General features: G+C 35.1%; 1 pseudogene across 1 annotated transcript; it reads right to left on the bottom strand.

Annotated features, from left to right (window-relative positions):
* Window positions 1-1,400: 1,400 nt before the first annotated feature.
* Window positions 1,401-1,942, bottom strand: LOC308437500 (centrosomal protein of 19 kDa-like; annotated as a pseudogene). Its single transcript has one exon. The product of its transcript is annotated as a centrosomal protein of 19 kDa-like (transcript).
* Window positions 1,943-8,965: the final 7,023 nt, after the last annotated feature.

Here is an 8,965-nt window from a genome sequence, read left to right as displayed (position 1 = left end):
TGCAGTCATTTTTTCTGTTCTATGCTCTACATAATGCATGATGGACTGAAAAGACATTTAGCTATAATCTAGAACTGAAACACAAGAAGGAAACAAAACATGGCTGAGAGAATTACAGTCTCAACAGTTTTAAGGTACAGTATCATCACTGACAAAGGCAGAAAGTAACCATGGCACATTTTGAATGATATTGGGGTTCTACACTATAAATGCTGATGTTCAATTAGCTTGAGACAATCCTCAGTGAGAGATGTTCCCTCCTTCACTGTTCTTCCGTTCTGTTCTTATTACTTCTTATACACAGTACACAAAGAATACATAGCTATTTAATATCTTGATAGCATTTTGTATGATCAGTTCTAGGTTGTCAGAAAGAAGACCTGCATAAGTGTTATAATAAATACTTGGTTGCTATCAACAGTTTATAAATCTCTATAACTTTTCTCTAAAAATTATCATAAATACTTCCCTTTGTTGCCAAATGTCAAATAATATTTTATTTTTTAATAAGTAACAATGTTTGGCTATTTAATGAAATGAAAATTAAATCACAAATGACTCATTTCCTATTATTTTATGTTTTAGTGTTGTTGTATTACTATGATACTTATTCTGAGACTCATAGCATAAAGTGTGTATTTATTGATTTATTTATCTACATTCATAGCTTTATTCAATGAATAACAGTTTCTTTGTAGAAAACATTTCTACCAATCAGATAATATTCTAGTAAGAATAAACACAACTACACAAAGAGGCCTTGTGAAGCTGAGCTCTTCATACATCTAAACTCACAAACGGGTCTGAACAGCAGTACCTATCTCTAATTGTGGGCAGACTTCCCACTGTGCAAACCAGCCTTTCGCAGGAAGTGGCTCTGAGAACATATTTCCTGATTGTGGAGCAGAATTGCCTGCCTTCCACCACATGCACTGTAGCTCTGAGACTTTTGCATTTACAGGTCTACCCCAGAGTTAATACACACAGAGTCCTAAGGAACACAGGTTAATTCCAATCTTGTCAAACTATAATTACACACCCTTTCTCACATATTCCTATTTCTTGCCTCTTTACTAGACCCTTCCCCCTTTGCTTCATTTCAATTTCTATAAAAACACCAGTAGCATTCCAGGGACAAGTATGGGCCCCTCTCTGCTGAGGGAAAGCCTTTCCAGTCCACTGCCTGGAACCCAGATATTGACCATTAAATATCTGGCTCTTATTTTTTTTCTGAGTGATATCAGTAAAATATCTCTTCACAAGTCATTGAGTTACATTTTTAGATTAGATTAGATTGCCAACTCCTTGAAGGCAGATTTCTGTCCTGTAGTCCTGTATCTTTTAGGCCTCTGTAGCACCTGTAAGTGCCTTGGTTTTATATATCATTATGTCAGCATTTGCTAGGACCCTTCTTTGTTCTGTGTGGGAACATCATCCATTGATGCTGCGTCCCTGCTGCAGGACAGCAGCTGTTCATCCTGAGGGAACTCAACCTCAATGTCATACAGAAACCTGGGGCTGTCCTTTTTCTTCTGGTTTTTCTCAAAAAAGCTCATCCATCATGCTCTTTCTTTTGGCAAGCCCCTTAAGAGTCCAGTTTGTTCGGGTCTTCCTAGGGATCAATGTGGATTTTCCGTTGATTCTGTGCCATTGTTTCTGCCAAGCTCTGCCCCTGCAAGGAACCTTGAAAGACAACAAACAGCTTCTCCAGCTGCTTCAGAGACACCTGTTCCAGGTAATTCTTGTGCCTGGGTTTTTTTTTTTTTTTTTTTTTTTTTTTTTTTTTTAGCGGTTCCAGAGCTCTGGTGCAGTCTGAGGACCTGGAAAAGTTTCGGACAGGCATGATGCACTGCCGGCTCTTTACTTCCATTTTACTCTCGTGGATCAAGATCATAGCTGGAGGCTGGAACCTAACTCCACATTTCTTGGCAATGTATTTCATCTGCTCCTATAATTCAGGGTAAACTGAAGGAAACTGTGTATCATTCAAGTTAGTCTATTTGCTCTAGGAAGGCAGGACATGTGTTCATTTTCATTAAGCTCTTAGAACGTGTCCTCGAAGAAGTACAGGAAGTACAAATCTGAACAGCAGTGATGGGGGTGGTTTCCATCCTACCGCATTACACAGAGGAGCACTTAGATCGATTTTGAGGCGAGATGGAACCTGACACTGCTGAAAGCGGCAACAGCATAGCCTACCGCATTTCTTTTTAAGATGTTAGAGATAGTGGGTACTCTTTTCTTGAGACTTTGGGTAGTTACTTTGTTACTGTGGTATGTTCCAGAAACCTGAATATCAGGGCTTCTAGTTATAAGATTTCCTTGGTTTTTGTTTGTTTGTTTTTGTTTTTGTTTTGTATTCTGGCTGCATAGGGTAATGGAGAATGTAGGCAGTTGGCTAATGGTCAATCAGATATATAGATGACGATCCAGTCAAAGCCTAATTTCTCTGCATGAGTTCTTCGGGCAGTGGGTTGACCATGCTGGAACGTTTCCCCAGCTGGTTTCTGTAGTGTTACCAATGGTCCACTCAACCTTAAAACAATGCCTCTTCCTTTTAAAATTATACTTAGGATGTTCCACCACTTCTGAATTTTACTAATCCTTTTCAAGTCCTCATTAAAGATAACAAAAATAGAGTCTCAGTTTTACATAACTGTGCTCAGCTCTTGTGAATTTACCTGTGTTTCCTTCGAGGGGCTTGACTGATAGACTGAGTGAATTGCATTAGTTTTATATTAAAATATAAATACATAAAATATAAAGCTAACTTTCTGGTAAACACATTGAAACTTATTTTAAAGCACTGATATTTAATATTTTCAGGTCTCAATTAAAGAATCATCTTCATTCTGAGACATTCAAAAAAAAAAAACTTTCTGAAAAGGATTTACTGAAAGGGCAGAGAGAGCAATGGTTACCAAATAGAATTTCTAACCTCAATGTATATATAGGTTTAGGCAAAATGTAGATTTTAATTATTTTTCTTAAGATTTATGGTTTATAAAAGAAATGAAATATTAATATATTCATAATGTTAATAGTTTCTTAAATAAATTTTTGAGAATTTCTGCTTTTCTGTTTCAATTTGGTCTCAGTCATGTTTTCCTTTTATTCAAGAGTTCCTCTTCTTTGTCACATTTAAATAAATGCAACTGTTTATTTTAATTCTACCATAAATTCACATTAATTCACTTTAATTGTGAAGTTTCAAGTAATAACTTAGGGAAAATATCTAGAGTAAACACACATTCAAAATTTATTTAACTGTGTTAAGTCATCTCAGGACCATAAGAAAATATGTCTGTGTTTAAACAAGAGTTCAGGCCTAAAGAAGTAAATGTGTGAATTATTGCTCAGACAGGAAGAAAAAATTAAAATTAAAGAAGGTCTGTTTTGCTCTATGTAACCATAATCTCTCTGTAAAAGTTAACATCTTCAAAATATATCATCTATGGAATATTATTTTAACCAAAATATTTATTGTATGAAATGAGAAAATAAAGGAAATCTTTGCAGTTTTTTTTTTGAGAATAGATGTGTGTGTGTGTGTGTGTGTGTGTGTGTGTGTGTTTGTGTAAGTGATTGTATTAAGTATTTGGGTATGTGAAAATCATTCATTTCTTCACTATCTTTTAATAGTAATGGTTAATAAAAAGATGACAAATAAAAAAAAAAAAAAGACCCACAATGTCAAACAGATTAGACCTAGAAGGGTAAGAAAAAAAAAAAAAAAAAAAAAAAAAACTCTTTTCAAAATGCATATCATCCCCTGTGACTAAGAATAAGTAGAAGGCATTTGAGGAATCCTAACTAATGTGAACCCTGTCATGGATGCTCAGTTCTACTGCCCTGCCAGCTGGAAAGAAACATAATGTAAGGGATGAAACTCTCAGAAAAGCAGGGACTTGGCTGATGATGTTGGACTTAGCACATTGTGAGGCATATGAACAACTTTCAAATCTGGCAAAGAAATAAGGAAGAGAAATTGAAAATCTGAATGGAGTAGTCCCCCAAAATTCAGATAACTAAAACTATTGGTATGCTCTGAGTGCTTAGTAGTACCCTATGGCTTTTATAAGATAGAATGTTCCTTTATCATGAAGAGAAGAGCAACTCAGCTATAGATGCCATGCTATGTTCATCACAATAAATAAAAAAGAATGCATGTCATTGTTTCTGAGTGTAAAGTTATTGTGATATTTCCCTTAACAAGATATAGAAATGCTCTGTCCCTAGAAATAAATTTATATTATTTATTTACAGCTTGTATTAAGTTTAGCACAAAAATACATATGAACATTTTAATGAATTCTTCAACATTTAATGAATGAACTTCATAAATATGATCTTAAAATGAATATAAGCAATATCTCCAAAGCAACAATTGCATATTCATTATCCATATATTAAAAGAAGGAAGCAATTGGCATACCTCCAGTAGAGTTAAATATGCATTGTTTTCTATTGTACTTGTACTTTGCTTCCTCCTTTATGTTTGTTTGTGCTACAATGTCATACACAGATAGCAAAAAGCTCTCTACTCCCAGGAGTGTAAAACCATGTCGCCAACATAATCCTAGTCTGAGACAGTTCTGATTTATTGCATCAATAATAAAACCAAAAGCAAAGCCAGTCAAAGTTCAGCACTCCTGGGCACATCACAGTTCAAGAGCCTGCTGGGCAGACTCTGCCTGCACATCTGCAATCAGCATTTCTGCTGATGCCATTTGGAGTTGCTGAATGAGAAGTAGAAAACTGCATTCCTACTAACATTATTACTGACAATTCTTTGAGAGACATATGGACAAAGTATTCTATGAAGTTGGAATGAACAGTATGTTTTCTGTTTAATTTCATGTTTCCTTGGGAAAACTCAATTTTTGATCTAAAAGAGTGATGTCTTTTCCAGAAGCTTCTTAAAAACAAAATATACATTACACTTGATCAGATACTAGATGGATTCAGAACTCACTATTAAGAAATTTTTAGGGACCCCAATGAAGGTGCTAAAGAAAGGATTGAAGAAGCTGAAAGGGGTTGCAACCTCATGGGAAGAATAACATTATCAACCAACCAAACCCTCCAAAACTCCCATAGACTAGAACACCAACCATTAAGCACATGCTGAAAGACCCATTGATCCAGTTGCACATGTAGCTGAAGATAGCAGTGTCTGGCATTAATGTGAGAAGAGTTGATTAGTCCAATGAAGGCATGTTTTCTCAAGGTAAGGGAATGTCAAGGCACTGAAGTAGAGAAGGTAAATAGTAGGGAGTGCACTTTCCTAAAGACAAGTGGAAGGGGAGTAGGGATAGGAGAGGGGTTGGGGAAGGGAATAACATTTCAAATGTAAATACCGAAAGTATATAATAAAAAATTTTCATAATAAAAAAGATATTTTCTGTGAATCTTAAATTAAACTATTTTAATGTTCAGTTATATTTACTGTAAAATTACTTAACATTCATTACAATGTTTTAGATCTTCTCTATTTTAGTTTAGGGTTAAATATAATTCAGATTTTTGAACAAAAATGCATTTTTTTTGGAAATCTCAGAATAAAATTTTACATATTATGATAATATTTTTAACATTATTCTTGGTAAAGCAAACATCCATTAAAAAAGAAACCAAGAAAGAAAGAAAGAAAAAGAGAAAGGCAGAGAGAAAGGAAGGAACAAAAAAAAGCCAACAATAAATAAATAAATAAACAAACAAACAAATTGTGGCATTCACTATTGCTAAGAAAATAACTCTTGGAATCGAAAGGAGGACAGTTTTCATTTCTGTTTGTTTGTTACCCGCAATCATACCAGTAAGTCAAATATTTTAATGGCTTCTTGATAAAGATATATAATATTACTTTCTAGGAAATGGGTTTCTTTCCAATATTCTCTTTCGTAAAATCTTTCCAGGTGAGTTGTTCCCATTGTTTCAAAGGGCTGTTTTCTAAAATTGCTTATGGGTGGCAGAGTCCTTTAATAGATCAGTTAGATCTGGTTCTCCAAGCAATAGTGCATAAGAACCATCATTTCTGTCAGTGTCCAAGAATGGTTCACCAGCTCGATGTTGTGGTGGGAAAAAGAGTGAAAGTTTGGTTGGGAGAAAGTTGTCCAATAACCAGATAAAATTTGGTTTGTCAGCAAAGTATGTAAAGGTCTCTGACAAGGTGCTGTGTTTCTCCTTCATTCTTCCAGCCCTTTCATAAAATATATGATCTCACCTGGACTGAATCTGCTATTGTATTTTAAATTTTTAAGGAAGAAAGTAACAGCAAGGGAAAGCAATACAAGAGATTGAAGAGAGTCATTTCTATTAATATTATTTTATGAAATTGTAAATATGAGTAGACCTTTCCTATCCAGTAGTAAAGCCATCCATCTAGTTGTATAGACAAAGAAAAGTGCACTCAAAATAAGTTAAACCCTATGAAACCTGTTTCTCCGAAAAAAAGACAAAATACACTCAATAGACACTGAAGGGATTTCTTTGCAACTTGAAATGGTTGTCTCACTGGCTATAAATCTCTCTCACATAATGTCTGGGGTCTCACTTGCAGGGTTGTAATGAATTTACACTGTCTGGATAAAAATTTAAAAAACAAATTAGGGCAGAAGACCTGGCCATCGCTCTGTGATTTGTAACTGCTTATCAGCCACTGGTGTGATGTGATTCATGGTGTGAGCACCAAATCTCTTTGTCCCAGGCCACCATGTTTCACTTGAGTGTCAGTACATCAGGGGGAAAGAATGCTAAGCTGTAACAGCCACAGTTAGTCAGGCATGTTTGCCACACATACAAAGAGAAATTTACAGCTGGAATGAACCAGGCCCCACCCCCTCTGGATGTACTTGGTAGCATTCTGGCCTTTGGGCTGTTACAAGATCATCATTTACTTTCCTCATGGTACCTTAGTAATCCTGAATCTGTCTTTGTTATGAATGTCTGTGTAAAATCATGTTCTTAGAGTAAATTCAAATTATGACAAAATATATTGAAAATGAAATTGTTCAAATTTCTAAACTTATCTCTGAAAACTATTACCTTTAAAAACTCATGAATTACAAGTTTTAACTTAGATTTGATGGTAACACTGCATCCATTGAAAGATTGAAAACCTTTCCATCCATTTCCTTGAAATAAGGGGACTATTTTTAGCAAATATTTTATTGATTTTATGAGCATCCCATAGAGAATTTGTTTCAGCCTAAGTCATGACCATTAAAAACTGTTATAAGCTTCAGAAACAACTTAGAAATATTAATTCATGACTATACTTATCAATATATTTAAATTCTGTCTTTTGCATTTAATTTTAATAAGACAAAACAATACAGTCTACAGAGACAGTGTCAGCCTTCTATGACTGGGAATTTCAGTACCCTATGCCCTGTTTCTGATTCTTATCTGTACATGCCCATGGATAAGAAAGATGAGATTGCAGAACTTATAAAACTAGACTTAGAAAACTGTAAAAATAATAGCTTAAGACAAAAAAGATACAGATACCCACATAACTAAAGTTATACTAACTGAAGCCCCACGAGTAGAGAAATGGATCCTGAGAACTGAAAAACTAAAGCAAATTCTACCCATGGAACAATTGCTCTTATTTTCAGAAGTAGCAAAATTGTGCTTGACACTGGAAAGAAGCAGCATTCACTCAACAGGTATTAAATGGTCCATTTTACACTCTCTCTGTGTGAGAATGGTGTTACTTTTCAGGTGACAATATCACCTGGAGACAGTTTCATGTAGGGAGCCCCATTAACTAGACTCAATGTTGAGGAAGGCTCCTGGCATTGGGCAAACTCTGTTTCCCTTTTCCTGTTCCCATGCTATCTTTACAAACTCCCCCAGAAGTGATCTCACCTTGGCTTGTAGCATGTGTTCCACCTCACAAGTATAACACAATAGTGTGAAAAATCTAGATCCAGCTCCCATCTTAACTACACACACACACACACACACACACACACACACATACACATACAAAAATATCAACTTAAGACAGATGTAATTGATTTTCTCTTTATTCTTCTTTAGGAAGCATTGCCACTCAGGAGCAATATTACATTGCTGCCCTGGCTTCTTCACTTTATAGAGTGCACACCTACAGCACTCTTATCCACCCTTACATTGTATCCTTCTATTTTACTCCACATTTTCAACTTTACTGTGTCCATCTATATACAAAAGAGTCACATCTGAATCATTGCAATCATTTTGTATTATGCTCACTGATTTCATTATTTTTTAAATCCTGACGGTAAAAGTCTGCATTTTAACTGGTTTTGCTCTAATCTACTCTTGTCTGTTTATATGTTGCAAAGATGTTTCTTTGATGGGTGAGAAATATACTTTTCTGTAGGCCTGAAGACAAATCTTTAGAATATTTGTTAGGAGTTATGCTGGTTTACTAAAGTGGTAGTTATAGGTTCTTCTCCAAGTCCCAGGAATACACTATGGATGATTAGTTAGCTAGGTTTCTGGTATGTGCCATGATTTCTCTCATTGAGTGACCTTAAATCCAATTAGAAAGCCATTGTTCACTGTGACATTTGGGTTATCATACCATGATGGTTGTTGTGATGCATCAGTGCAAGGGCTGGGTAGATCCCTTGGTTATTTTCCTCTTTTGGAATATTTTATTATTCCTTTCACACCATGGATTATTGTTATCATTCATGCAACTGTGCTGAAAGAAAATGTCATTGGGATATTACTATATAATAAAAGTAGAAATTTATAAATATATCAATAATAAAGTTTTTGGAATAGTTTCCCCTCTTTCATGCTACTGCATGTGCATGGATTGCCTATCTTGTCCCTATGCCTGTACTTCATGTAAAAAGACACATATAACAAACATATGGGCACACACATAAATATACACAAATATATGGGCACATATGTCTATGTAAGATTAAACTTTCCCAACAGAAATCAGAAATCACACACA

This window comes from Micromys minutus (assembly GCF_963924665.1).
Source record: "Micromys minutus genome assembly, chromosome: 26".
Taxonomy (NCBI): domain Eukaryota; kingdom Metazoa; phylum Chordata; class Mammalia; order Rodentia; family Muridae; genus Micromys; species Micromys minutus.
Note: the sequence above shows the minus strand (reverse complement) of the source record. Positions and strands in the feature narration are given on the sequence as shown.